Below are 8,144 nucleotides of genomic sequence, written 5' to 3' on the forward strand. Positions count from 1 at the left end.
GCCCTCAGCCAGGGTCAATCCACCACACCCAGGCTGGAGGCCAGGTGCCCCCAAAGCCGCTCTGTCACTGCCCTCCTCAGCTGGGCAGGGGAGAGGAAATATAACGAAAGGCTCCTGGGTTGAGATAAGGACAGGGAGAGATCACTCACCTGTTACTGTCACGGGCAAAACAGACTCGATTTGGGTAAAATTAATTTAATTTATTGTCAATCAAATCAGAGTAGGATAATGAGAAATAAAACCAAATCTTAAAACACCTCCCCCTACCCCTCCCTTCTTCCCAGGCCCAACTTCACTCCCCATTTCTCTCCCTCCTCCCCCCTCAGTGGCACAGGGGGACGGGGAATGGGGGTTGGGGTCAGTCCATCACACGGTGTCTCTGCCGCTTCTTCCTCCTCAGGGGGAGGACTCATCGTTCCCCTGCTCCAGTGTGGGGTCCCTCCCACAGGAGACAGTCCTCCATGGACTTCTCCAACATAAGTCCTTCCCACGGGCTGCAGTTCCTCACCAACTGCTCCAGCGTGGGTCTCTCCCACAGGGTGCAGACCTTCAGGAGCAGACTGCTCCAGCGTGGGTCCCCCACAGAGTCACAAGTCCTGCCAGCAAACCTGCTCCAGCATGGGCTCCTCTCTCCATGGGGCCACAGGTCCTGCCAGGAGCCTGCTCCAGTGTAGGCTTCCCATGGAGTCACAGCCTCCTTCAGGTGCCTCCACCTGCTCCAGTGTGGGGCCTTCCAAGAGCTGCAGGTGGAATCTCTACACCCCCTCATCCTCCCTCCATGGGCTGCAGGGGAATCTCTGCTCTGGTGCCTGGAGCACCTCCTGCCCCTCCTTCTGCACTGACCTTGGTGTCTGCAGAGTTGTTCCTCTCAAATCTTCTCACCCCTTTCCTGGCTGTAATAGCTCCTGGTGTTTGGTTTGCTTCCCCTCCTTAAATCTGTTACCCCAGAAGCACTACCACTGTCGCTGATGGGCTCGTCCTTGGCCAGCAGCGGGCCCGTTTTGGAGCTGGCTGGCATTGGCTCTGTTGGACATGGGGGAAGCTTCTCGCAGCTTCTTACAGAAGCCACCCCTGAGCCCCCTTGCTATCAAAACCTTGCTGTGCAAACCCCATACACCTGCTCAACCTTCATTTCTGCTGTTTCGGCATTTGCCAGGTAGTGGCTTGCATTGAGATGGCAGGCGGGGTGAAGGGTGGGCACTGAGTTAGTGGTGGGGCAAGGGCCGGTTGCTTTTTTTGCGTAAGCCCTAACTTTTGCCACCAGTGAAACATTTCTGCCGTTGTGATCTCATCTATTTCTGAACATGGGATACCGGCTTGAACAAGATCATTCCCTATTTGTTTCCTCATCACTCGTACTGTAACTCCTTTGGGTTTTGCCGGCTTTCCTTTTTTTCACCACCCAAACAGATGGTCCTGAAATTAAAGCCCTAATTTCCCTCACGGTATCTGCTGCCCCACCATTTGTATGAGGTGTTGTGCTTCCACCACCTCCCTACCTTTTAAGTCTGGCTCAAATTCAAACTCAGTCTCAGAGTCTAAGGATTCACTCTAAATAATTCCATCCCATTCCTTGGGATCTCATGAAGGTTTTGTGGTCACAGTATGAACTTGGGAAATCAAAACCCTACTTTTTCTGTATCTGTCCATTTGTTTATTAGGGATACGTGCTACTGACCACTCTACATTATCTTGCAGCCCACAGCACCACACTGCTTGAATAGTAATTACTTCTTGCATGATCACTTTTGCATCTTGTAAAGCCCTGACTTCCTTTTCCAATTCTCTCATTTTGCAACAACTTCACGGTCAAGAGCTCCTGGACCAGTAACTAATAACCATGCCAATCCCCCCACTAACTTGTGAGAATAATCCGATGCTGCTTTCCATGGCAATCTGCACATAGGAGTTTTAATTGTCACTGTCATGGCCTCCCCAGCCCCTGAATTTTTTACCAGCCATGGCATGGCTGTTCCTGGATCCTGCCGACTACACCAGATGTGTGAGCCGACACAGGCAGGACGCAGAAACAACCACAAAACCACGGATGAAATGCAAAGAGAAAATTTATTTTTGTTACCTTGCGAACCAGGGGATCCCCGAAGCAGCACCCGGGCAGAGGCACACAATCGGGGACAGAGGCACTGCGGAGCTCGGTCCTTGCTAGAGAATCACTGAACCTGCTGTTTTCACCTGTGTATCAGGGATTCACGCAGGCGTAGTTTACTGCTGTGCTTTGATCTTTCTCACAGCAGGGCAGGAATGTCATGTTCAATAGGGTGGCTCTGAGTCTATCACAGGCCCATGTTACCTAAACACAGATGGAGGTTGGGATTGATCCTATGGATGAACTTCTTTTCAATGAGTTTGAGGACTGCACTACTGAGATGTTGCTGGAAAGGAACCTGAGTTGGGTTTTAACTTGGTCAGGATGACACTTAGCTGTTTTATTTTTCTTATAAACTCTTTCTTGTGTTCCTGGTTTGGAGACTTGAGATAAATTAGAGTCTGTGTTTTCACACTGGCTGCTCTATTCCTTACAGCCTTGTTTATAAAAAGTACATAACTGCATCTTGAAGCTTCATCAAACACCACAGACTATGGTTCCTTTGCCAGCCGTTAAACGAGCTGGACCAGTGCTGCAGGTCCAACATACTGGTTTTGAATGCATGGTCTGTTCACTGTATTTTTCTCTGCCTGCTTCCCCATGCATGCAGTAACAGAAATTTGAAATCCAGAAGGATCTCATTTAACCTAATCTCATCTTTGGAACAAAACTGCTTATATCGCTTTACCTTGTAACCTCAACATCATCTGCCTGCCTTTATAACATACTAATGAAATACAGGGCAGGATTTTCCGAGATTCCCCAAGACAAATGAGTGAATTACCTTCCAGATGAACCTGTCACTGTCCACTGAACAGAAAAGGAGCCTTAAAGATTTGCCTAGACTAGATAGCTCACTTACCTGGAGCCCTGTGAGAGTGATCCTGAAGTTAAGAGAGAACAGAACATAAACTGAGGACTGACACAGGCATAAAATATTGATAAAGAGCTAAAACAGAGAAAAAACTTGTAAAGCAGCATGGGTACCAGCTCCTGATGCTATTGCTAAAAGTTACAGCTGCAGCTGGCTTTTACAGAGACAAGTGCATGTCCACTCCATCCCACCCGATAAGGTCACTTGTGGAATACTTCACTGGTTTCTTTGTTCCACATCTGCATGGAGAAAACAGAAGGAAAACAAGTAAGTCCAAAGCCAGACCCACTGTGGTGCGTGGACGGCTGGCCCTTCCTTCCATGTAACACTGGTTTTTCAGAGTCTGGGCACTGTGCTGCTGAGACTCCTCCCAGCCAGACTGCGTCATCAGCCAGACAGCATTAAGAAAATGATAAAATTAGCTTAGCTATTAGTAGAAATGTTTGACTAATAAATAAAACAGTTCGACATTTTTGCTTAACAACAGTGGATGCAACCATAGACAGAGGTATGTCCTGGCTGCTCGCCTGGATGTAAATACTGCACGGCTAAAATTATTTGCTTTGTCCAAGCTCAAAAAAAATCACATCAGTAGAAACAAGAGAGCCTCCATGGACCTGAGCATGCATCCAAGACTGTGAGGCCAGGAAGCGTGAGCTGTGTGCTTCTTGGAGCGACACTCATTCCCCTGGCACCCTCCCTCCCCAAGTCCCCGAGTGCCTTTTGGTTGACATCACGTCTCACATTGAAACAGTGCTGGGATCTCAGCAGAGAGTGCATGGGGAAGCAGGCAGAGAAAAACACAGTAAAAAGAACATGCATTCAAAACCAGTATGTTGGACCTGCAGCACTGGTCCAGCCCGTTTTCATGAAGGTCATCATTGCCTCGGGGAGGATCCTGATCAGGTGCTCACCCTGTGCCTTTTCTTGCAAGGAATTCCCGCTGACTCCTGGTATTCTTCCTCCATTGTGAACAGGTCACAAGGTTTCTCCCTCGCTGCAAAGCAGGAATTCACACCCGCTAAGTCCACTTGGGACCGGAGCACTGAAGGCAGAGAGACAGCAGCCCACGGGATGCGATGGAGCACAGAAGCAGAAAGCTGGAGAGACGGTGCAGTGGGAGGCGGCAGGGAAGAGGTTAAGGGCCAGGACGACGTTGTGAGCAGGAGAGGCGGCAGCAGCACAAGGTTTTTACTGCCCCACGGCAGCAGGGAGGGTGTGACTGAGAGCTAAACAGCGCAGGATGGCCTCATCGGAAAGTAGCCCCCACTGACTCACCGGCTGAGTCACAGCCTTGCCTGGCGTCTGTTCTTTTCCCAATCAAGGAAACAGCAACTTCCCACAATCTTCTTTTAAGGCTTTTCTGTTCAGATGCTGAGCATTCCTGCACCAAGCCTTTACTCTAGACAATCCCCTGCGCCCTTCCCTGTCTGTAACCCAGCGGGAGGCACAATCCTTCAAAGCGCACAGTGTCCTGAGGGAGGAAACGTGCTGCTGCCTCTCCTAAGCAGAAATGGGATTTACTGCTGCTCGGCCCATGCAAGCTGTGCCCCGGATGGCAAAAGACTGGATCTTACAGGAAGGGAGGCAAGGGAAAATTCAGACTGGGAGATTTCCATTCTGGCACTGAACTTCTGCCCTGCTGGGGGAAATGCACGTTTTCACGGACCATGCTGCTTTGAAAGAGGAGATGGCACACCCTGATGCTGGACTTTAAGGGTGGGCAGAAGGTAGCCCCATAATCTACAGTGGGAGACCCAAAAATTCAGGAAAGAAAATTGCCTTGAATAATTCCAATCTGGATTCAGAAACAATCAGCGAAAAGCAACAATTAAGAGTAATGTTATAGACGGAAGAAAGGGGAACCAGATAGCAAAGAGTATACATGAGAAGGTTTAATGAACAGCAAAATGACACAGGAAACTGGGGAGAAAATCCCTACATTAGCAGGGCTAAGAGGGAGTTTTTAAACTCTGTTAGGAATGTAAGGAACCTTCATAACACTACAGGCCAAGAAGCAGATGAGAAAAACACTAACAATTCCAAACAGGCACAAGGTTTTTATACGTGTTTCTGCTCTCTTTCAGGACACGATGTCTTTTGCAGTCTTGCAGTAATCTCAGAGAAGGACCAGCACTTAGGAGAGACCTGCATCCTAGAGCACTGAGACAGCCAAAGAATGTTGGTTTCCTGGTGTGAGCCACAAGCAAATATAAAATTGCACTGAGAACATGCACAGGTATGTATTGGGTTTGCATGGCAAGGTTTTGGTAGCTGGGGGGCTACAGGGGTGGCTTCTGTAAGAAGCTGCTAGAAGCTTTCCCCATGTCTGATTGATAGAGTCAATGCCAGCCGGCTCCAAGACAGACCCACCGCTGGCCAAGGACGAGCCCTCAGTGATGGTGGTAGCGCTTCTGGGGTAACAGAGTTCAGAATGGGGGGAAAAAAAAACCCACCACCAGGAGCAGTTGCAGCCAGAGAGGAGTGAGAAGATTTGAGAGGAACAACTCAGCAGACACCAAGGTCAGTGCAGAAGGAGGGGCAGGAGGTGCTCCAGGCACAGGAGCAGAGATTCCCCTGCAGCCCATGAAGAATGATGGTGGAGCAGATATCACAGATATCCACCTGCAGCCCGTAGAGGGACCCCACGCTGGAGCAGGGGCAGAGTGTGAGGAGTCCTCCCCCTGAGGAGGAAGGAGCAGCAGAGACACCGTGTGATGAACTGACCACAACTCCCATTCCCCGTCCCCCTGTGCTGCTGGGGGGGAGGAGGGAGAGAAATGGGGAGTGAAGTTGGGCCTGGGAAGAAGGGAGGGGTGGGGGGAGGTGTTTTAAGATTTGGGGTTTATTTTCCATTACTTGACTCTGATTTGCTTGGTAATAAATTAATTTCCCCAAGTGGAGTCTGTTTTGCCCATGACAGTAACAGGTGAGTGATCTCTCCCTGTCCTTATCTCGACCCAGGAGCCTTTTGTTATACTTTCTCTCCCCTGCCCAGCTGAGGTGGGCAGTGACAGAGCACCTGGCTTCCGGCCTGGGTCAGCTCACCCAAGGTACCATAAAGAATTTGGGACAGTAACAAAGAGGCCATGCCAGTGACACCAGTGAGGGATTTCTTTTCAAGAGAGATTCCTTTAACACAGCCAAATATGTTTATTCATCTCAGCTCAAAGACTACATGGAATTTTCTAATCCAGAAAGGAACAACCCCGAGAAGGATTCAAGAGCCAATTCTGAGAGACTAGAAGAGCCCAGGCTGCTTACCTTATTCAAAGGCAGCTGCAAGACTAGATTACAAAGTATAAATACCTGGTGAGAAAACAGGCTTTTAAAATTACCAGAGAAAGGCAGAACAGGCACCTGTGGTTGGGAATAAAGCCAACTGAAATTAAAAATAAGGCGCAATTTTAAACTGTGAGGATAATTAATCACTGGAGGAAATGATCAAGGGAAGTGGTGACTTCTCCTGTTTTTCATGCTTTCTACGCAGTACACAATACCTTTCTAAGAGCTGCCACAGCCAAATTGCTCCGCAGAGGAATAACTGCGGGTGCATCCTTGGTGCCAATTACTGTATGCAGAGAGATTCAAGGCTCAGCATGCCACAGGAAGAAATAAGTCTTCACTCTTGAGCTGTTTTGTGATTAGAGCAGCCATAGGAAGGGGGAGGCCTGGGGTTTTGTCACTATCTGGTCGCTTACATTATCTGATGAGATTTTAGTTCATAATCCTGGAATCCAGGAATTCCCACTTGCCGCCTGTACCATTGAACTTGACTAGTGCTCCCTCCTACACACATGCTCTTTTTCTCAATGAATCTTTAATTCCTTCCCTTATGCTCAGCAGTCAGCTTCAAAAACACTGGGACAACATCCCTAATTATCAAAGCAGCCTAGAGCTGCCTGACGGACAGGGCAACGATTCTGCCCGTGTGGGGTCAGCCCTGCTCGGGAAAGGGCTATAGGATGTGCCACGGAGGGGCTGAGAGGCTGGTCATGATATCCATGAGTGCTGGGCATGCTCTGAGAATAATTGTTGGCTGAAAGCTCTCTGAGCACTTAATCTGGGGGATATATTTGTTAGGCCCTGGTGAGAGCATGATGCTAAACTTCTTAGACCTAAACTAAGTCCAAACAAGTTCAAGATTGGGCAAAACTCTCTATGTTTAGAGATCTTTACACCCAGAAGTTGTGGACCTGTGCAGTTTAGGTGCCTCTGCAACAAGATCAAGTAGGGATTTTCAGGAGTCTGGACTCAGGCACCTCCGCTCCACCAACACCCTTCTTTAGTGCCCAAATCTTCTAAGGAAACCAAACCCTTGACCGTAAAACATGTGTGTAGCTATTTGTACTTCACATGGATACACCCAAGCTGGGGAAAGGGAAGCACCTTGCGGTCATGTGGAACAATTTTGGCGAAAGACACTAAGCCATTCCTTTACTATTTGAAGAATCATTGCATCTGTTCAGAGCAGGGACTGTGCTAGTTTTTTAGCTCTCATCTTCAAGTAATCCTCCACACGAGGAATGCTTGCCATTTACTCTAACCCAACAGCAGGAGAAGTGTCTTCAGTTCTTGAGATCTTTAATCAAGACTTGATACCTTCTGCCAGATGCATATCACAACTGAAGAGAACGCACTGCCTTCAGGACAGGTTACTGAACAAAACACAACGTTCTGCTGCACCACGACAGTCAAATTAGCATAACAGCTCCTACTGATTTAAAGTCCACAGATTTATAATCTATGAATAACGCCCAACATCATAGGATGATGCACTGATTTCAGGCTGCTGTGATCCATAGCCCAACAACACTGAATTCCCAACCGCCCAGCTGGGAAGCCAGACTCCTCTGCGAGGTTTGATCTTGAGTCTAATCTGCCTGTAGTGACAGAAATCATAAACCCATTTCACAGGGTGTGGACTGAGGCTTACAGATAAGAATATTTGGTTACTGACTGGCGTAGCTCTTAGGAAATGACACAGTAATTACTGTTACTATTTATCTGACTTCTGAGTAAAGCTTAACATTTATGACAAGTTGCTTAAAATAACTGGTTTCTTCATACACCAAGGCCCGCTTCTTCCAAGCACGCTCTCTGCTGGCTCCCTGACCCACGGGGTGTAACTCATGTCGCTGCTGTAGCTCCCTCGATAGCAAT

At 48.4% G+C, this 8,144-nt stretch overlaps 1 long non-coding RNA gene across 1 annotated transcript; it reads left to right on the forward strand.

Moving 5' to 3' along the window:
• Positions 1-4,153: 4,153 nt before the first annotated feature.
• LOC142599931 (uncharacterized) lies at positions 4,154-5,460 on the forward strand. The gene is made up of 3 exons (XR_012833428.1): positions 4,154-4,168; positions 5,069-5,220; positions 5,322-5,460. It is a non-coding gene; the product is annotated as an uncharacterized LOC142599931 (long non-coding RNA).
• The last annotated feature ends 2,684 nt before the right edge of the window (positions 5,461-8,144 follow it).

Source organism: Balearica regulorum, chromosome 1 (assembly GCF_011004875.1).
Source record: "Balearica regulorum gibbericeps isolate bBalReg1 chromosome 1, bBalReg1.pri, whole genome shotgun sequence".
Lineage (NCBI taxonomy): Eukaryota > Metazoa > Chordata > Aves > Gruiformes > Gruidae > Balearica > Balearica regulorum.